The sequence below is a fragment of the Gossypium hirsutum genome, chromosome A03 (assembly GCF_007990345.1).
Source record: "Gossypium hirsutum isolate 1008001.06 chromosome A03, Gossypium_hirsutum_v2.1, whole genome shotgun sequence".
Classification (NCBI taxonomy): Eukaryota; Viridiplantae; Streptophyta; class Magnoliopsida; order Malvales; family Malvaceae; genus Gossypium; species Gossypium hirsutum.
Window position 1 is genome coordinate 93,143,647 of NC_053426.1, and position 22,389 is coordinate 93,166,035.

At 33.8% G+C, this 22,389-nt stretch overlaps 1 non-coding gene across 1 annotated transcript; it reads left to right on the forward strand.

The window, feature by feature from the left end:
• The first annotated feature begins 9,688 nt into the window (after positions 1–9,688).
• Positions 9,689–9,795, forward strand: LOC121227700 (small nucleolar RNA R71). Its single transcript, XR_005925233.1, has one exon. It is a non-coding gene; the product is annotated as a small nucleolar RNA R71 (small nucleolar RNA).
• Positions 9,796–22,389: the final 12,594 nt, after the last annotated feature.

Consider the following 22,389-nt stretch of genomic DNA (forward strand, 5'->3'; position numbering starts at 1 on the left):
GAGAAGAAGAAGAGAGTGGGAAGGGGAAAATTAAGAAAAAAAAAAAGCAGAATAGAGAGAGGGAAAGAGAAAGAGAAGGAAAAAAATAAATAGAAAGGAAAGGAAAATTTGTATTTAGGGTTTAGAAAGATTTGGTGTTAAAAAAATCATAAAAGGTAATTTTTTTGGTAATTTTTTTGTTATAAATAAATGTTAATTTGTTTTTGTTGTTATTATTGATTTATTTCAGATTTAATTTTTAATTTTATTTTTTAAGGTATTATTTGGTTAAAAAGAGCTATTGAGGTATGTTTGTATTTATTTTATGTTTGTATTTATTTTATATTTTCATTCATTTATAAGTTATTTTTATAGCATGTTTGGTTAAATGGAATTGCTATTCCATTCCGTCACTATTCCGTGCGCTACAGTAATTCACTTATTTGGTTCACCGTTTAAGTGATTCCGCAAAATTCTATTGTACCTTTATTCTCTCAACTCTTGTAATAGGAATTCAGGGGTTGGGGGTCTGAATGACCACTCAAAACCACACCCGTAATAACATTTTTACTTTTTTGGACCAAAATAGCCTGCCTCTCTTTTTCATCATTTTCACTCAGATTTATTCCTCAACATTTATCCCTAAAGTGAACCTTAGAAATTAGTTCCTTAAATGATGACAAATCAAACATCTATTCGCCCTTCATCTTCATCTTCCTTCTAGTTGAACCTCCTTATTTACAATAAGTGCCTTTGATTCCTTTTTTTATCTGATTTTTTTAGTTAAAGTTCTTTCACTTCTTTCAACTTTTTTTCCCCTTTCGTATTTGGATATAAACTAGCAAAGCAAATTGTAAAACCAACAAAGCAAATTGTGCCTAAATGAAATATTCTGTGTATCAATTAGGCCTGGAATGATTGAGTTAATCCTATGTTGGATGCATGTATATATAATAAACAGGCGTATTTCTATCTTGATTTTTTTCAATTTTTTGTTAATTTGATTTAGGGGTTTTTTTTAAGGTTACTGTTTCTGATTGTTTTCTTCAATTTCGTTGTTTAGGTATCGAGTGTCAAGCTAACCAAGCCAGCGCCACCGGTGAGGAATTCACTATTGCTTGGGGTATGTTCGATTTTGGAAATGTTGAAAAGCAAGTTTGGGTTACCAAAGAAGTACTATTAAAGGATATAGTAGATGTTGTTTTGGATTGGGTAAGCATTGGTTACTTTGGTGAACCTATAATTATAGTCGTATATATGCTAATGTTGAATCAATTAAGTACTATTAAAACATATAGTAGAAGAGTTTTCAATTGTGTAAGCCGTGTTTACTTTCAAAAGTAGTGGTAAGTTGTTTGGTTTCACTATACATTATACCAAATAGAAGGTTTGAGATTTGTTGTCTATTTCATTAAATAGGAGTTTTGTCGAGTTGTAAAAGAGAACAAATTAGAAACTTTTGAAGAAATGATTATGACACTTTTTGTATTTTATTAAGAACATACCCTGTTATTATAGCTTTTAGTATGATAATCGTGATGATTTTTTTCCTTGTGATATCGATAATGGTGATGAATCAATTATGTAAATGGGGGCTATTAAATCTTTACGTCTAATGCTTTGCTTTTGTTATAATTAACGCCTAGTATCATTTAGATACGTTATTTTGTAGATATAATTAAGCAAGTTGACTCGTTAGGTGGTTTGCTTAATTGCATTTGCTGATTGATCACGAGGTTTCGTGATAGGTTTTAAATATTTATAATTACTCGTTCTTGAATTAACTATTATCGCGATGTAGGCAAGTGTACTATCGAACAGTAGTATAGTTTTAGCAAGACCGGATAGTCGAACCCAAAGGAACCAAAAGTACTAATAATGACTGTCTTTTTATTATCTAGCCTAAGAATAACAAGGTTTTGTTTTAATTGACTAATTATCTAAACTAAGAACGCATAGAGAAAAGAATTGGGGAATTGTTTTTGGGAAAAATCGATTGACTTAAGACAATACCTAAGGAAAAATCCACCTAGACTTTACTTGTTATTCTGGCTCCGAATCGGACGATTTATTCATTCAACTTGTTCCTTAGAGATCCCTAAGTTATGTTATTATCCCTATTCAATACTAATAACGTCTAATCCCTAGATTGAATAACTGAGACTTTTCTTTAATTAACACTCTAGGGTTGCATTAACTCGATCTATGAATCCCCTTATTAGGTTTCACCCTAATCCGGCAAAATCTTGTCACCCTATGTCTAGGCGCGCAATCAACTCCGCTTAATTATGACAAATGTACTCTTAGACAGGGTCTATTCCTCCTCTGAATAAGAGCTTGTCTTGAATCAGTATCTTGGGATATTAAAACAAGAATTAAGAACACATAATTAAAAACAAGTTAAATATTTATCATACGATTCAGAAAATAATAACAAGATTCGTCTTAGGTTTCATTCCCCTTTGGTATTTAGGGGTTTTAGTTCATAACTAAATAAGAAAACATTTTAGAATAATAAAGAATAAAAAACATAAAGAAAACCCAAAACTCTTGTAGGGAAATTAAGGAGAGATCTTCAGTCTTGATGATGAATCCAACTCTTGAGATGGATCAATTGGCTTCCTTGGAGTAATTCCTTACCCCCTATTCTCCGTCTCCTTTTTCCTCCTCCTCTAGGGTGTGTTTATAGGCTTTGGAATGCCTAAAAGCCCTCAAAATTGGCCTTTTCCGAATTAGACTCAACTTGGGCTCGGCAGGGACACGCCCGTGGCACATTCTCGTGTTCGATTACTTCAGGCCGTGTTCGAGCCTGCCAAATTGACACGGCCGTGTGGTCTGCCCGTGTGAGGAGGTCCAGGCTGTATTGATTTCGTACTTTGGCCCATTTTCTCCATTTTTGGCCCATTTCTCGTTCCTTTCGCTCTCCTATGCTCTCCTAAGCATAAAACATGAAATTAAAGCATTAGGAGCATCGAATTCACCAATTCTAATGAGAAATCATTCATAAAATGCATTAAACATGGGGTAAAAATATGTATAATTTACGGTTATCAAATACCGCCACACTTAAGCATTTGCTTGTCCTCAAGCAAAATTCTCAACTCATAATCAAAATAAATTCTTCTCAACTTATAATTTCTATCGATAATATCTCACATTAATCCATAAGTAATCATACATTGAGAAGTCAACTAAAAGAACATAAAAGTTTCAAACATTCCAAGTTGAGTATTTAATCATGCAAACATAGGTGTCTCTCCGCATCTAAGTAATTACCTTTGATTTAGAATATCACTGAGTTTCCCATCCTCACTAAAGATTCACTCAAATCACTCGAGGTGTTTAAGGACAATAAATGAAGCACTCAATAGTCAATAATGAAAAGTCATTACCATAGGCTTGCATGAAAATCAAATCTCCACCACTATAATTTAAGATGATACATCAATCAAAAGGTCTTTAAAGGGTTGTAGTGAGGCTTGGTTAGGGTAGTGTGGTCACGAACTGAAAGAAAGGGTTAGAATCGAGATTGAATTGAAAAATTACCTAACTATTAAAAGAGTTAATCTTCACTTGTGTACAACAGAGCTTCTTCTCAGAATATGAAATTACAGATATGTATACATAGTTTGTTTTTTTAATTAAAAAGAAGTTAAATAATCATAGACTAACTTTTAAGAACAAAACATAGCTAAGCAATCCATTCAACTTAAATCTCGACAAAAATAGGGATTAATTTAGGGGATTTCAAGAATTATGGGTTAAAGGTTAATATTAAGGGTAATACAAGAAATGGTTTGTTATGCTCAAAGGGGTTTACTAGGGGTTAATCATAAAGGTAGGCTTTTCATGGCATGAGTGGGTTAATACTAAGTGCCTTAATCATTTTGACATATCAAATCAAATGGTGTGGTCTCGACATGCATAATCAAGCACGTTCCAGAATAACAGTTCAATACAACGCACTCAAAGCAATATAAAAGTGAGTATGAAAGAATTAATAGATGCTCAAAAGGCTCAAAAATCTCACAAAAAATTATGGCTTTTTGATGTTAAAACTTGTGAATTCCAATTCAAAGTAATACCTAGACTTGGGGAAACAACCTATAATTTTAAATTCTTAAAAATCAACTTATCATGCTTGATTCTCTAATGTCTTAAAGTTTAAACAATCAATGCATAAATCCCTGTGTTTTAATTCAAGCTATATCAATCAAAATCATAAATTAATTAAAATTTATCCTAAATATGATATGAAAGCTTTTCAAGAGAACAAGACAATCATTTAGGGATTTTTCTGATAATGAAAAAAATATTCCCCCACACTTAAGACGTACATTGCCCTCAATGTACAAAGATAGATATTAGAGTATATAAAATTAAGATAGGGAGAGAAGTGAAACTTCTTGTATTAAGAATGGATGATATTCTTGGATTAATGAGATCGAGTATTGGAGATAACTCTGGATGGCAAGCTTGACTCTGAAGGTAAGCCATTTTTAAAAGGAAAACAAATGAATCTTAAAAACAATTGAATCTTAAAAACTTAATGAAAGAAAAATAAAATAAGATAATTATTCTAATTTTTCAAGTGGCACGGCCAGTGCACACGCCCGTGTGGGTCGTGTCCCATCCGTGTTCGTCGTAAATTGTAATGTCGTCACACGGCCTTCTCGCACGCCCATGTGTATAGGCCGTATGGCTACAAGAATGTGTCGCACGGCCGTGTCTGGCGTGGTTCGCTTCTCCCACGGTCATGTAGGTTTTCGTACGCCCGTGTTTATTTGGCAGATTCGACCACGGCCATGTCGTACAGCCGTGGCATTTTATGGTAGCCCGTGTTTGGGGAAATCTTCTACCCTGTTTCTGCACGACCATATTGCACGGCCGTGTTTCTATCCGTGTTGGTCACACGACCTTAAGAACGGCCATGTGCTAGGCCGTGTGGAGTTGTTAACCTGTGCTTTAAGTACTCTGTTAGTGACCTAAATGTTTAGAACTTGAAATGTAAATAATTTAAAACCGTCAGTATTTGGGTTGCCTCCCGAGAAGTGCTTGTTTATAGTCTAAACTCGACTGTTACCTTGTTGGTTTATTCAGGGCGGTTTGTGGAGTCGTAGCTCCTCTCCATCGACTTTATAAAGTTTGAGACGGTGTTCATTTACTTTGAAAGCACCGTATGAGGGTGACTTACCTCTATTGTGCCATGTGGAAGAACAGATTGAATTACGAAGGGTCCTGACCATCGTGATTTTAGTTTCTCGGGAAACAATTTGAGTCTTGAGTTGTATAGTAAGACGAGATCTCCAATTTCAAATTGTTTTCGTTGCTTTAAACGAACGTCATGGCACCGCTTTGTTGCTTCCTTGTATAGGCGTGAATTTTCGTATGCATTGGCTCGCCATTCATCAAGCTCGTTCAACTGCATCAACCTATTTTTTCCTGTAAGTTCGGGATCAAGGTTTAGAAGTTTAATAGCCCAAAAAGCTTTATGCTCTAGTTCGAATAGTAGATGACAACTTTTTCCATAAACAAGTCTGTAAGGTGATGTCCCGATGGAAGTCTTAAAAGTAGTTCTGTAAGCCCATAAGGCATCGTCTACTTTTGTTGCCCAGTCTTTTCTGTTTGTTTCTACTGTTTTTTCAAGGATCCGTTTGATTTCTCGGTTTGCTACTTCAACTTGTCCATTAGTTTGAGGATGGTATGTGGTGGCTGTTCTATGATGAACTCCGTATTTCTTAAGGGTTTTCTCAAATTAGGTATTACAAAAATGAGTGCCCCTGTTACTGATAATTGTTCTAGGTGTTCCGAATCTCGAGAAGAGTTTTTTAAGGAAACGTACTACCACTCTAGCATCATTAGTAGGTAGAGCTTGGGCTTCTACCCAGTTGGACATGTAGTCAACTGCTACTAAGACGTTTTTATTCCCAAATAAACTGGGGAATGGGCCCATGAAATCGATACCCCAAATGTCAAATATTTCACATGAAAGCATGTAGTTTTGAGGCATTTCATCACGTTTAGATATTTTACCTGTCCTTTGGCATTTGTCACATGAAGTAACATACTGATAGCATCTTTGAATAATGAAGGCCAATAAAAACCTGATTTAGGTATTTTGTGTGCGGTCTTAGTTCTACTATAGTGTCCTCCGGTTGGCCCTGAGTGGTAGTGTTCCAATATTTTTCATGTTTCTGATCTTGTAACGCATCTTCTAATGACTTGATCTGCACATCTATGAAACAGAAATGGGTTATCCCAAAAGTAGTTTTTCACATCATTAAAGAATCGCTTCTTTTGCTAGTGTGTTAACCCTTTTGGGATAATGTTAGCAGCTAAAAAATTTGCGATGTCTGCAAACCAAGGTACCTCAGAGTTAGATGTAACGAAAAATTGTTCTTCAGGGAACGAATCATTTATTTCAACTTCATCTAGTTCTCCGGTATTGGATTTCTCAAGCCTGAAAAGATGATCAGCCATGAGATTTTCAGCTCCTTTCTTATCCTGAATCTCCAAGTCGAATTCCTACAATAGGGGAATCCATCGAATGAGTCAAGGTTTTGCATCAGTTTTAGTTAAAATGTAGCGAAAGGTGGAATGGTCAGTGTGAACAACAACTTTAGACAATATGAGATACGATCAAAATTTATCAAATGCAAAAACCACAGCTAGCAACTCTTTTTCCGTAGTAGTATAATTTTCTTGTGCAGCCGTTAAGGTTTTACTGGCGTAATAGATAGGTTGAAAATACTTGTCTCTTCGCTGTCCCAATACTGCACCTACTGCAAAGTCACTCGCATCACGCATTAGTTCAAATGGCAAGTTCCAATCAGGTGCAATTATGATTGGAGCATTAATTAATTTGTCCTTTAAAGTATTAAATGCTTCTAAACATTCCTGATCGAAGTTAAAAGGTATATCTTTTTCTAGCAATTTAGTCAAAGGCTTAGCTATTTTAAAAAATCCTTAATAAATCTTCTATAAAAACCAGCATGTCCTAAAAAGCTTCCAATAGCCTTAACTGAACTAGGAGGTGGTAATTTTTTTATTGTTTCTATTTTAGATTTATCCACCTCAATCTCTTTACTAGAAATTTTATGCCCTAATACAATACCTTCTTGAACCATGAAGTGACATTTCTCCTAATTAAGCACAAGGTTTGTTTCCTCACATCTTATTAAGACTCGTTTTAAATTTTTAAGGCAGAGATGGAAAGAGTTACCGAATACTGAAAAATCATCCATAAATACTTCCATGATATCTTCCACGAGTTCGTCGAATGTGGCCATCCTACAGCGCTGAAAAGTGGCAGGAGCATTACATAATCGAAAAGGCATTCTACGATAAGCGAACTTACCATTTGGGCATGTGAATGTCGCCTTTTCTTAATCTTCAGGAGCTATTGGGATTCGGAAGTAACTAGAGAGTCCGTCTAGAAAGCAGTAATACATGTGTCCAGATAATCTTTCCAACATTTGATCAATGAATGGCAAGGGGAAGTGATCTTTTCTTGGGGCATCATTTAGTTTCCTGTAGTCTATGCAAACTCTCCATATTGTGACTGTTCTTGTTGGGATTAATTTATTCTTCTCGTTGGTCACAACCGTTATGCCTCCTTTTTTGGGGACAACCTGCACTGGACTTACCCAAGAACTGTCAGAAATAGGACAAATAATTCCAGCATCTAGAAGTTTAATTACCTCGGCTTTTACAACTTCCTTCGTGTTGGGGTTCAGACGTCTTTGAGCTTGCACACACGGTTTGCATTAATCTTCCATCAAAATTTTGTGGGTACAAAAAGAAGGGTTGATTCCTTTAATGTCAGAAATTTTCCAAGCTATGGCCTTTTTATGTTCTTTTAATACTTGGATTAATTCCTCTTTCTCCTTGGGTTGCAAATTAGAAGCAATAATAACTAGTAATGTAGAATTATTTCCAAGGAATGCGTATTCTAAGTGGTTTGGTAATTGTTTAAGTTCTAGTTTGGGAGGCTCCTCAATAGAGGGTTTTTGCTTAAGTTCATCATTTATCTTAACGCCCTCATATTCTACTTGGCTTGACGAATGGTCATTAGGTTCCTCACATGTCTCCTCGCCTTGAGCTGGATACGGTTCTGTCGTCTCCTCTTGTACAATTTCCTGAAAAGAGTCTTGAGTAATATGATCAATAGAATCAATAAAATAACATGAATCATCCTGCTCCCTAGAGAATCTCATAGCATCGTAAATTTTAAAGATAATCTCCTTGTCACCTACTCTAAGTACCAATTTACCCTGACCCGCATCGATTACAGCTCTAGCAGTGGCTAGAAATGGGCGTCCTAAAATTAAGGGTACTTTCACATCTTCATCCATGTCAAGCACAACAAAATCAACTGGTAATATAAATTTATCTACTTTTACGAGTACATCTTCTATAATACCCCTAGGATATTTAACAGATCTATCGACTAATTGAATACTCATCTTAGTAGGTTTAGGTTCCCCAAGACCAAGTTGGTTGAACATTTTGTATGGCATCAAATTAATGTTAGCGCCTAAATCAGCTAGTGCTTTTTCAACATTCAGACTACCAATTAAGCAAGGGATAGTAAAACTTCTTGGATCTTTCAGTTTGTTTGGCAGCTTGTTTTGGAGTATGGTTAAGCACTCCTCATTGAGTTCTACTGTAGATAAGTCCTCGAACTTCCTTTTATTTGTTAGAAGCTCCTTTAAAAATTTTGCGTAGGTAGGCATCTGCGAGATGGCTTCAACAAAAGGTAAGTTGATATGTAATTGTTTAAAAAGTTCAAGAAACTTACTGAATTGTGCATCAATGCGATCTTTTTTCAATTTTGCTAGATATGGAACTGGTGGTTTATATTCCTCCGGCACTGGTTTGTCACTATTTTCAGGTTTTTTTTCCCTCCTTTCGCTTTCCACGGCTTCTTATGCCAACTTCTTTTCAGATTCCACTAACACTTTCCCACTCCTTAATGTAGCTGCTTTGACATGCTCTTTTGATTTGGTGTTACTAAGTAAACTTCCTAGTGGTCTTTCCGAGATCAGTTTGGATAGCTGGCTTATCTAAGTTTCGAGCCCTTGGATCGATGCTTGTTGATTCTTAAGTGCTACCTCGGTATTCTAAAAACGGGTTTCTGACACTGATATAAAATTTGAGAGCATCTCTTCAAGGTTTCGCTTCTTTTCCTGTTGGTAGGGTGGTTGCTGAACCTGGAGGATGTTGTGGTCTTTGATTTCCTTGGCCTCCCCACGAAAAATTGGGATGGTTCCTCCAACCTGCATTGTAAGTGTTACTAAATGGATTGTTTTGAGGTCGAGGATTATTATCCATGTAGTTTAGTTGCTCGTTATCCATGTTATGGCCATAAGGTTGGTATTCCGAATGGTTTGTTCCACCTCCACTTGCTTCGCACTGCATTACTGGGTGAACCTGTGAAGAATTAAGAAAACCATCAATCTTTTTATTTAAAAGTTCTACCTGATTAGAGAGCATGGTGACCGAATCGACATTATAAACGCCGGCTGTTTTCATTGGCTTTGTCCTCATGACTTGCCACTGATAGTTATTTAGTGACATCTCCTCTATAAACTCATAGGCATCTTCCGGTGTTTTATTATTTATGGTTCCACCAGCAGCTGGGTCAACCATTTGCCGAGTCGAAGGATTCAGACCAATATGGAATGTTTGAACTTGGAGCCAAAGTAGTAACCCATGGTGAGAGAACCTTCTTAGTAAGTCCTTGTATCTCTACCATGCATCGTAGAGGGTTTCTAAATCTATCTGCACAAAAGAAGAGATGTCATTACGTAATTTAGCCATTTTAGCCGGCGGAAAATATTTTAGTAAGAATTTTTCGGTCATTTGTTCCCAACTAGTAATTGACCCTTGTGGTAACGAGCTCAGCCACTGTTTAGCTTTGTTCCTTAATGAAAAAGGGAATAACCGAAGACAAATGGCATCATCAGAAACGCCGTTGATTTTAAATGTATCGCAAAATTCCAGAAAGTTTGCTAAGTGAGTGTTGGGATCTTCATCCTGCAAACCATCAAACTGAACAACTTGCTGTAACATCTGAATAGTGTTAGGTTTTAATTCAAAAGTATTTGCAACTACAGCAGGTCTAACTATGCTAGATTCAATTCCTGTTAAAGAAGGTTTAGCATAATCATACATAGTGCGTGGAGCAGGATTTTAATTAACTGCAATTGCAAGAGGTAGCTGATTGCCTTGGTTTTCAGCCATCTCTTCGGTTGGGGGTTGAGTATCGTCTTCTTGCTCGTTCTCCGTGTATCTTAAGCTTCGCCTTATTTTGCTTTGGTTTCTATGAACTGTGCGATCGATTTCTTCGTCAAAAAGTAGTGGCCCTGACGAGTTTCTTCTAGTTATAAACTATAAAAAGCTGCCAAGAGACGGAAAAAAATAAATAAATAAATAAATAAGTAATAATAATATAAAATTAAATTGCAAGAAAAATAAATGGGTAAAGTAATAAAAATTGAGCGTTCCTAATATTTTAGTTCCCCGGCAACGGCGCCAAAAACTTGATCGCGTGGTTTCGTGATAGGTTTTAAATATTTATAATTACTCGTTCTTGAACTAACTATTACCGCGATGTACGTAAGTGTACCTATCGAACAGTAGTACAGTTTTAGCAAGACCGAATAGTCGAACCCAAAGGAACTAAAAGTACTAGTAATGACTGTCTTTTTATTATCTAGCCTAAGAATAAAGAGGTTTTGTTTTAATTGGCTAATTATCTAAACTAAGTCCGCACAGAGAAAAGAATTAGGGAATTGCTTTTAGGAAAAATCGATTGACTTAAGACAATACCTAAGGAAAAATCCACCTAAACTTTACTTGTTATTCTGGCTCCGAATCGGACGATTTATTCATTCAACTTATTCCGTAGAGATCCCTAAGTTATGTTATTATCCCTATTCAAGACTAATAACTTCTAATCCCTAGATTGAATAACCGAGACTTTTCACTAATTAACACTCTAGGGTTACATTAACTCAATCTATGGATCCCCTTATTAGGTTTCACCCTAATCCAGCAAAATCTTGTCACCCTATGTCTAGGCGCGCAATCAACTCCGCTTAATTATGACAAATGTACTCTTAGACAGGGTCTATTCCTCCTCTGAATAAGAGCTTGTCTTGAATCAGTATCCTGGGATATTAAAACAAGAATTAAGAACACATAATTAAGAACAAGTTAAATATTTATCATACGATTCAGAAAATAATAACAAGATTCGTCTTAGGTTTCATTCCCCTTAGGTATTTAGGGGTTTTAGTTCATAACTAAATAAGAAAACATCTCAGAATAATAAAGAATACAAAATATAAAGAAAACCCAAAACTCCTGTAGGGAAATTGAGGAGAGATCTTCAGTCTTGATGATAAATCCAGGTCTTGAGATGGATCAATCAGCTTCCTTGGAGTAATTCCTTACCCCCTATTCTCTGTCTCCTTTTTCCTCCTCCTCTAGGGTGTATTTATAGGCCTTGGAATGCCTAAAAGCCCTCAAAATTGGCCTTTTCCGAATTGGACTCAACTTGGGCTCCGCAGGGACACGCTCGTGGCACACGCCCGTGTTCGTTTACTTTAGGCCGTGTTCGAGCCTGCCAAATTGACACGGCCGTGTGGTCTGTCCGTATGAAGAGGTCCAGGCTTTGTTGATTTCGTACTTCGGCCCATTTTCTCCATTTTTGGCCCGTTTCTCGTTCATTTCGTTCTTATATGCTCTCCTAAGTATAAAACATGAAATTAAAGCATTAGGAGCATCGAATTCACCAATTCTAATGAGAAATCATCCATAAAATGAATTAAACATGAGGTAAAAATATGTATAATTTACGGTTTATCATTGATTGTGCACGTTTAGCGCAATTTTAGTTTTTTTTTTCATCTAAAAGCTTTTTGATTTGGCCAAAATTGAATTTTTTAATCTTCATTTGGTGGGTTTATATAGTTAGCCCAAATGGTAAATCTCAATGTAAATAAAATTCCCCGATTAGAATAAGTAAAGTGTCGTAGAAATTAGTAGGCTCATCTTTACCTACAAACATGTATATATCGGAAGAAAAATGCCTTGAGCTTATCCATTATATGTTTTTACTATAATCTATGAGCTGTATGTATCATCTCACTTTAGCTCCAGCATGCTTTGATTTAACACTTTGTTGAGAAAATGATGAAAGCAGAAAGGACATTGGATTGAACTGGTGGGGAAAGTTTTTCTTTTACAAATCAAATGTTAGGAATGAATTCTGTGCACTACCCTTTAGACTTAACAAGCTTTTCCCATCAATTTAACCTTTTGAAAAATAAATATTTACTGTGACAAATTATTTTTTTTTCAATTCCATTTCTTAAGTTACATTTATCTTCCTAATTTTCCTTTTCATCCTACATCTTTATTCAAGAAGCTATTTTTGAGTCACCTTGGCTAATCTAAGAGCTTCTTTTACCTCATGTTACACTATCTCTTCTTTTTCCTTTATCTATCTGTGGTTCTTTTCTTACTATCTAAATGTTACACTCTTTTATTTTACCTCATGTTTTTTAGTCACTTTGTTTGAGTTGTAATATCTATCTGTCGTTCTTTTCTTATGAAACCAACTGTTTTCAATAAATGATGCGTTTTGTTTAATAAATTTAAAATTATGATTTCTCATAATTATAACAGTAGAATTAGCATGTGGTTTTATTTGAGATTTATTTAGATATAAATTTTAAAATTTTAATTTTATTCTTATTTAAATAGGCACATATTTCAATTACCAACTTTTTTGTATTTTGTATTAATTAGCTTTAATTATAAAAAGTATTGAATATATATTATTTTTATTTATTAGTTAGGATTATACTTGCATTTTTAGTATAAAAAAACCCCGCATTTATGGGATCACTTCACTTTGTTTGAGTTGTAATTTCTTCCTTTAGTATAATCACCGTAATTATTCATGCCGAAATACGAAGGTAGGTTAGACAAGATAGTTGTAATTTCTATTTTGTGCTTTATAAAGAATCTTAATATGTATTGTTCATTTTTCTTTGATAGTTTCTTATTGATTCCTCTTCTTATTTGGCTTGTTTGATTGCTTCCTCCACCCAGAGTTGAGCATCTTGTATTCACTGAATCACTGTAAGTTCTTTGGCAATTAAATTCTTTGATTTTGTTTTACTGTTATTGAAATTAGCATTGGAGAAATGTGACCATTTTACTATGATTTGAAGATATGTAATACTTTAATTGTAAATCCCCTAAGCCGTATCCGTCGACGGAAGAGGGTTACAGGGTACTACCGAGGATGACTGAATATGTATAATCAATTCGAGTCAAACTTACCATTCATAATTGAAAAAATTCAAATTGTCCCTTAAATGGACCCTCGAGGCCCAATATTAACATTAGAATTGAGTTGGGACTTATTCGGAGTCTTAGAGAATTTTTTTAGAAATTAAAAAAATTTTCACACATGCATGGCTCACTCGCCCGTGTGTCTTAGCGACACGCCCGTGTGGGCATGCCATGTGGTTACATATGCCCATATCCTGACCCCATATAACTCTCTGACTTATATATCATTAACAAATTGAGATCACACGGCCAAGTCACACGCCCGTGTACTAGGCCGTGTGATTAATTTAAATTTTACAAATTATGTGCAGGTTTCACATGGCCGTGTCTAAGACTATGTTATCCACACGGCTGGGACACACGCCCGTGTCTCTGCCCGTGTGCTTACTTTTAGCATTCTGCTTCTAAATTTTAAGGTGCAGGGGACACACAGCCATAACACATGCCCAAGGGGCAAGCCGTATGTGAGACACACACCCATGTGGACAAAAATAGACCATTTTAAGGCCATTTCTCTCACTCTTATTTACTTAACCTGCACAAACACTTTCCAATACTAATATATTCTCAACCAAGCAACCAATTCAATCTAATATCAAGCCTAATTATCATCATAAGCACTCACAAGATTCAATTTGAGTAAACTTTTTCATTTTAATTTCGTTTGGTAACTATTATACTATTATAAACTACTTGTACTCATATGTGAAGCATATATTCTTATGTACCATACACAACCATTTTTCAAGTTTAACTCCTCAATTCCTATACATGCCATATAAACCTTTAAATATACAATAAAATCTACTAGAATTGATCTGGATAATGTGCCTTATTGTGACGATCCAACCTTCCAACTTCATTTTAATCTACAAAACGACATTAATACACTCAAGTAAGCTTATTGGAGCTTAGTAAGTTCATAGGTTCAAAAGTAAACTTACCAAATATAATATTTCCAAAACCATAATAAAACATTTCATGAATAATTCCTGCCATTCACCTTCACAGTCAATACACATCTCATAATTGAGCTCAATATTGATAACTATTCAATTTCTTTCATTCTAGTTCACAAGTCACTTACCACTTCTTATCAAATTAAGAAACATCTTACGAAATTGAGTACGTTATTCATTTGATATCACATCTCACTTTGAATAGCCCAACCATGGTTGTATACTGATCACTTTGCCATAGCTTAGCTATGGACTTACACTTTCACACACTTATATAACAGCCATGATTTAATCATGGGCTTACGTTCACTTTCACTGTCATAACTCAGTATGGTTTTTTCACTGAAAAGCCATACCTACATTCCACATTTTTGCTATGGATTAACCATGATCTTACATTCACTTTACTATGCCATAACTCAGTATGGATTTTCCATCAAAATATCATACCTATTTTTCACACTTCACCATGGATTAACCATGGAATTAACCGTCAATTCACTAGTGATCACTGAATACAGGTACTCATTCCTGCGTTTCTTTAATTTGAATTTTCACTTTTACTTTTCGTTTTATCACTATTTCACCATATAATAACAAATTCATACATAATAGCACATTATATCATTCATTCATTCACAAACAAACATGAAAGTTCAACCATATGAACTTATCTGGCTAATCTGCAGAAGATATTGAAATTCAGGGACTATTCAGCAACTTTTTCTTTTTCCTGTTCATCTTTGGATTCTTGATAGATAATATAGACTATTTCCACTCATTAGAATTTATTTTACTTCTATTTCACTTACACAATTTATGCTCTTCAATTTTCAAAATTTCAATTTTACCCCAAAATTTACAATTTTTACAATTTAGTCCCTGTTCAATTAACCTATCAATTGAACTAAATTTTCTCAATTAACACTTTATCTAGTTATTTTAAACTATTATGAAACCTTGGATACACACAATTTTATAACCAAACCCTAATTTGAAACTCTTTTACGATTAGGTCCCAAAATCACTTTCTAATTAAAATTTCTTAATTAAATCATCATATAATGAATTTAAAGCTTCAAATACATGATAATTTATCATAAACTACCAACACTAAACCATGGGGACTTTCAATCTCATCCATAAAATTAAAAACTAATGAATTCAATAGGTGGACCTAATTGTAGAATCACAAAAACATAAAAATTACAAATAAAAAGCAAGAATTGAACTCACATGTGCCAAAATATGAAAAAATAGCTTGTTTCAAACCTCCTATGGCCTTTTGGCTGATTAATTATGAAGATATCTCTAGATTTTTCAATATAGTCACTTGTTTTATATTTAATTTTAACCAAATTACCATTTTGTCCTTAGTTCACATTGTTTTCTTGTCCATTTCTACACCCATACCGTCCAGCCCAAATTATTTGGGTCTAATTTCCTTTTAAATCCTTTATCATTAGAAACTTAAGCTATTTAATCATTTTTGCAAGTTTTGCACCTTTTACAATTTAGTCCTTTTTCATTAATTAACTATCAAAACGTTAAAATTTTCTGACGAAACTTTAATACTAACTCAATAACACTCCATAAATATTTATAAAAATATTTATGGCTCGGTTTACGTATTCAAGGTCTCAATACCTCATTTTTGACCCATTTGTCCTATTAAATTATTTTATTTCACACAATTAACTAATTCAAAAATTCTTCTAAATCCCTATTTGACTCATAAATATTAAATTATTAACCTTTTCAATCTTACTTGTTGAATTTAGTGATCTCAAATCACTGTTTTCGACATGACTAAAAACAATGCCGTTACATTAATATCTTGAAGTAATGGCTCGTCTGCCTTTAATAGTACAAAGTGAGAGGCGTAAAATAATTGGTCTTGCATTGACAATATCGTTGCAAATGTGTATAGTTGTGAGTTGGTTCTTAGTTACATTAGGTGTCATCCATAGCCTACATACTTATAGACCAATGATTAAATCATATATTTTAGATTTTTATGCAAAATGAGATTATATGAAAAGACTTGTATATGCTAGTGACGAGACCTGTATTGAACAAGTTAGGATGAATAGAATTACCTTTTTAAACTATGTGAGATGTTAAAAACTTTAGGGGGATTGAAATCGTCAAGGAACATGCTTGTTAATGAGCAAGAGGCAATGTTTTTACATATCATTGCTCATCACCTTAAAAATCGAGTTATCAAGCATCACATTAATAGGTCCGGGGAAACTGTTTGCAGATCATTTCACAATGTTTTAAATGCTGTCATACGCTTATAAGACGTGTAATTTAAAAAGGCAGAGCCAATTATAGCTAATTCTATAGACCCAAGATGGAAATGGTTCAAGGTATTAGAGTGAGTTATATATATAGCTCATAAATAATTTAGTTGATTTAGATTTAAATATAGTATCCTAACCCAAATTTTTATACATGTGATGTAGAATTGCTCATGTGCTTTAGATGGAACCCACATCAAGATTAGGGTTCCAATAGTTGATAAACCTAGATATCGAACGCGAAAAGGTGACATAGCAACAAATATGTTAGGTGTTTATACACCTGATATGCATTTTGTTTATGTTCTTCCTGGTTGGGAAGGTTCTGTTGCTGATGGACCGATTCTTCGAGATGCCATTAGTAGGAGACATGGACTAAAATTTCCTCATGGTAAAGTGCAAAATTAGAGGAATTTGAATTAATTTTTAAGATCATACTTTTTTGGGAAATTAACCATGATAAATAGTTTCTTTTTATAGGTTGTTATTTTCTAGTTGATGTTGGATACACAAATTTTGAAGGATTTCTTGCGCCTTTTAGAGGACAAATATATCATTTGCATGAGTGGCGTCAGGGTTACCAACCAAGTACTTTGAAGAATTTTTCAATATGAAACATGCTTCAGCGCGTTATGTTATTGAAAGATGTTTTGGGTTATAAAAACTTAGATGGGGAATACTTAAGAGTCCATCATTCTATCCTGTGAGGGTGCACAATAGAATCATTATTGCATGTTGTTTGCTCTATAATTTTATTCGAACGTATATGAGTCTTAATCCTATTGAAATAGAGTTGGGAAACGATTACCTAGTAATATGATAGATGACGATGAACTGAATATAGTAAATATTCATCCATCGGATGCATGGGCTACTTGGAGGATGGAACTAGCCAACCAAATGTTCGATGAATGGCAAGCATCTAGAAATTAGTTAGATTTAGGGTAAAAATAGTAAATGTTAATTTGTTTATGTTATTTCATGTATCTAGTTTATGAAACTCTGGTGGTGTTTGAATTGTTTTTTTTTTGTATTGTACTAGAGTTGTTGAATTATAATTTATTTTCTTTTAATTCATCATGTGTTATAATTTTATAAAGTGTTGACATTTTGATTCATAATATTAAACTTAATTTTAATTTGCGTTTTTTCTTAAGATACTTGTGTCAGGTTTTTCACAATCAAGTGTTTCTTCCCAAAATTTTCAAGGAACCAAAAGGAAATGGGTTTTAAAAGAAGATGTTGCGTTGGTTGCTTGTATGGGCAACTTGCACAATGTTGGAACCTTTGATGCAGATACGGGATTCAAAGCCGGTTATTTAAATGAGTTGGAAAAATATTAGAAAAAGTGTTACCCCATGCCATGTTGAAGGCTAAACCTAATCTTGAATTAAGGATTAGGACATTGAAAAGGGATTGGTCAATCGTTTATGACATGCTTAGTGGAAAGAACAATAGCGGCTTTGGTTGGGATGAGCATGGCAGCTTGTTGTTGCTGAAAATACGGTGTGGAACTCATATATAAATATAAGAATTATTTCAAGTCTTTATTATATTATTTTGACCAAACTTATATCTAATATGAATTCTTCATTTTTATAGAGTCGTAAAGAAGCCGCTCAATTCAAATATCGTAGTTTCCCTTATTATGACCAACTTATTGCCATCTACGCAAAAGATCAAACCACTGGAAAAGATGCTCAAACAACCACTGATATTATTGAAGAAATAGATATTGAGGATGTAGCTATTACAAATACTCATGAAGAAAGAAACAATTTCTATGGATGCGAAGCTGATGTTTCTTTGGATGACATGGATCTTTCAGCTACACAACCGCAATCAACTAGAAACCAAGGTGATTCCATATTTTCAAAGAAGAAAAAAAATATTTCTGATGCAACTGATTTTTCTACTTTATTTAATGATGCTGCCATTTTATTGGCGGAAAACATACGGACCATTGGCTTTGAAATCAGTAAGAGTATTGCCTCCGAAGTGCTAATTCAACAAAAATAAAAAATGACCATTCAAGAAAGTGCTCTAAAATTATATACAACATTATGTGAAGTAGAAGGTTTGACTAGGGATTAGCTCTATCATGCATTGAGCAAAATTCTAGATCATCCAACGCAAGTGCTCATTTTCTTTAGTTTACCTTCTTCTGTGCGATTGGAATGGGTCAGAAGATTTCTTGCTAACCATTAAAAATCATGGTTGTGTTGATGATGTTTTGGTAATTTTTTGTGTTTGTAATATTTGGATAGTATAATGACATGATAGAATGTCATTACAATGTTGTAACTTTTTGATGTTGTAAAATTTTATAACATATTGATTATGACATATAAACTAATAGAATCATGTAACTTTTTATTAATATATGAATATTATGCTTGGATGTGAAATATAATTCTCTAGTTATTTATTACTTCTAATATTTTGTTTTTTATTGTAGAATAATTAAATTATTTGTTTCACTAATGATATTTTAGCACATTAAATATGTATTATAGTTTAAAAATAATAAAGTAGATTATATATTATTACTTTATTATTTTTATAGTATTTATGATTTTTTAATTCATATAATAATAATTATATTAAGAATGTTATTAAATTAAATTATATTTTATTAAATTATATTTAATAATAATTATGTTAAAATATCGTTAAATTATTTATTATTTTTAATAAAATATATTTAACAATAATTTTATTAAAATTTAATAACAATAACAATAATCATCTACCTAAAAATATTTCTGCTAAGGATACTTTGGTGATTTAAGTCTTTTTCCTTATACTATTACAACATTTATTCCATTCAACCAAACACAAGAATTCTATTACAGCTCTATCCCATTCCATTCAACCAAACAATTGAATTACTAATTACAGCTCTATTCAATTACAGATTTATTCAATTACAGTGAACCAAACGTATCTTTAATGTTTATTGAAGTAAAAAAGCCTATTTATGTTATGTATAAAGAATGTTTTATTTTTAATGTAATTTATTTGTTATGTGTGTTTTAGGTTTATTAGATTTATTTTTTATGTAATTTATTTGGCATGTTATTTTTATTATTTTAATATAATTTTTATTATTTTTTATGTAGGTAAGAGATGGGACCATTGAGATGGAATTTGTGAATGGGACCATTGAGTTGAATTTATGAGATAAATTAGGAATAATATTTTCCATGTTCTAATTTTTTTAGATTTTATAATTGTGAATAAGAGTTTATGTTTTTAAATTTTATTTTATGTTTTTTTATAAATATTGTAAATGAAATTTCTTTCGAATCCTTCTATATTTTTTTGACAATAATTAAGTTTGCAATATATTATATTTTAAACCAATACATTTTACTTATTATCATTTTAAAATAACAATAACAATATTGGTATTTATTTGTTGAGATAGTTTATGTTATGTTTTTGTTATATTTTTTTATTGGCATGTTATTTTTATTATTTTAATATTTTTTTTTGTTTTTTATGTAGGTAAACAATTAGACCATTGAGATGGAATTTGTGAATGGGACCATTGAGTTGGAGTTTGAATTAGAATTTATACGATATATTTATTTTGTTAATGTAGTATAGCAAAAAATATGACGTGGATAAAATTGTTTGGTATTTTTTGTAATTAAAAGCAATATATAAAATTTAGGTATTTAGATAAATATTTAAAATTCATCAAACTAAGAAATTAATTATCGAAATTTATTTTGAAATTGCAGGTATCGAAATGGGTTCATTGATTAACAACGATGATCACATATCAAACACAGTTAATAATATGGTAATATATTGTTATTTGTTAATAACGGGTTCCTTTAAAAAAAGTTTCTACGTCATTTATGGAAATAAATTATGTTATAACAACTATTTTCTGTAATTTAATAGTGTCAGGGCCTGTACTGCTCATTGAAGGGTCGGGTGAATGGTCTAGGATATCCCCCGGATGAACGACTAATGCCATACTTGGAGTTAGCCAGATTCGGGTCAGTAGCATTGATCCGAACGTTTGATTTGCTATATGATTTAATATCCGCATTAGTCGAGCGTTAGTGCCCAGAGACCTACAATTTTCATTTGTCGTGTGGGGAGTGCATTGTCACTCTGGAGGATGTTGCATTGCAACTTGGGCTCCCAATCGACGGGAGTGCTGTAACGGGCATAAGTACGATACCTGAGCCGACTGCCCTTTGTTATAGTCTACTAGGAGTCTCGCCTAATGATGCTGAGTCCAAATTTACGACTTTGAGATTTTCATGGCTGAAAGCCAATTTTGAACATTTATCAATTAATGTCACTGAGTAGGAGGTGATGTGCGCAGCTCGAGTGTACATTATGCATATTATAGGGGGTGTACTGATGCCGGATGCGAACAACAACAGGGTTTCTTTGATTTACTTACCTATTAACTTATTTGCAGAATGTTCGCTCATATAGTTGGGGTTCCGCAGTATCGTGAGCTTTGTCAAACGAAAAAGCCTGATGCTGTAGACATAGGCGGATGCCTCATATTGCTACAATCATGGGCTCTTTATCAGATGTCATTCTTGGTATTGGTTAGGCACCAAGCATATGTATTTTTATTGGTGAACAGGTGATAAAATTTTACTTGTTATAACAATTAATTGACATTTTTTCTAATGATACTATTATAACGATACTATTTTAACATGTAATTTGTTTTTATAGATGGAGTACCAATCTGGGTATCAGGAGGTCATACACTATCCTAATATATCGTCTGATGATTTAACAACATGTCGGGGAAGGGGTAAGCTATTCCAATATTCGTGACATGTAATTACTTTATATATCTTACTCGAGTCGTATTAAATTTTAACAATGTTATTAATTGTGCAGTTCATCTAGATGTTGTATCGAAGACCAAAAATTGCGGCTGTTATACCCCCGTCTGCCTACATTCATCCATACTTTTGGTGCATTAACGCACCAATTATCAATTTCCAGACAGTCGAGTGGTATAACGGGGTTCGAGTACTCTGGCAGTTTGGTTGCATCCAATATATCTCGGCTCTGCCAATGTAATTGGGGAAGATCCACGAGATTAACAAGAGAGAAAAACATGAAAATAATTAGGGGGTTGTGCACCAAAAATATATTGCAGTGTTAGATAATCGGATGGCGCAGAGACCTCAGATGGATATTTCTTTCGATTTGCAACAATTGTTAGAGTATATACAATGGTACTCTAGTACGGGAAAATCATATTTAATTGGTAGGCAGTCGACTGTAGTCCCCCCGCACATGCATCGACTTAAGGCATACGAGCCAGATCCCGAGCTAGAGGATGAGCCAGAGCCAGAGCCCAAGTGGTCGCATACACATTCTGAGGATAGTTCTTATCATCTGGAGTTGCAGGTCAATGACTATTTCCCGGGCTCGTCAGGACATGCTTATCATTCCGGCTTTGATATCATCAGTCCAGTACCATCGCAGTACAACACTCCTCCCGGCCCGTATCCATCGCATTACTTCACTCCTCCCAGGTCGTATCCATCGCAGTACAGCACTCCTCCTAGCTCGAGTTCATCGATGGCGTTCGGGGCATATGATTTTTCTTCTGTGTTTCGTACACCCCCACCAATGACTGAAGAGAATGTTGATCATTGCGATCACCCACAATATGAACGTTGACCCCCGTAGAAATATACCCCTGGGACCACACCATCAAACCATCAATTTTAAGGGTTTCTTGTAATTTAAATATTAAAAAGTTTGTACTTTTTTTA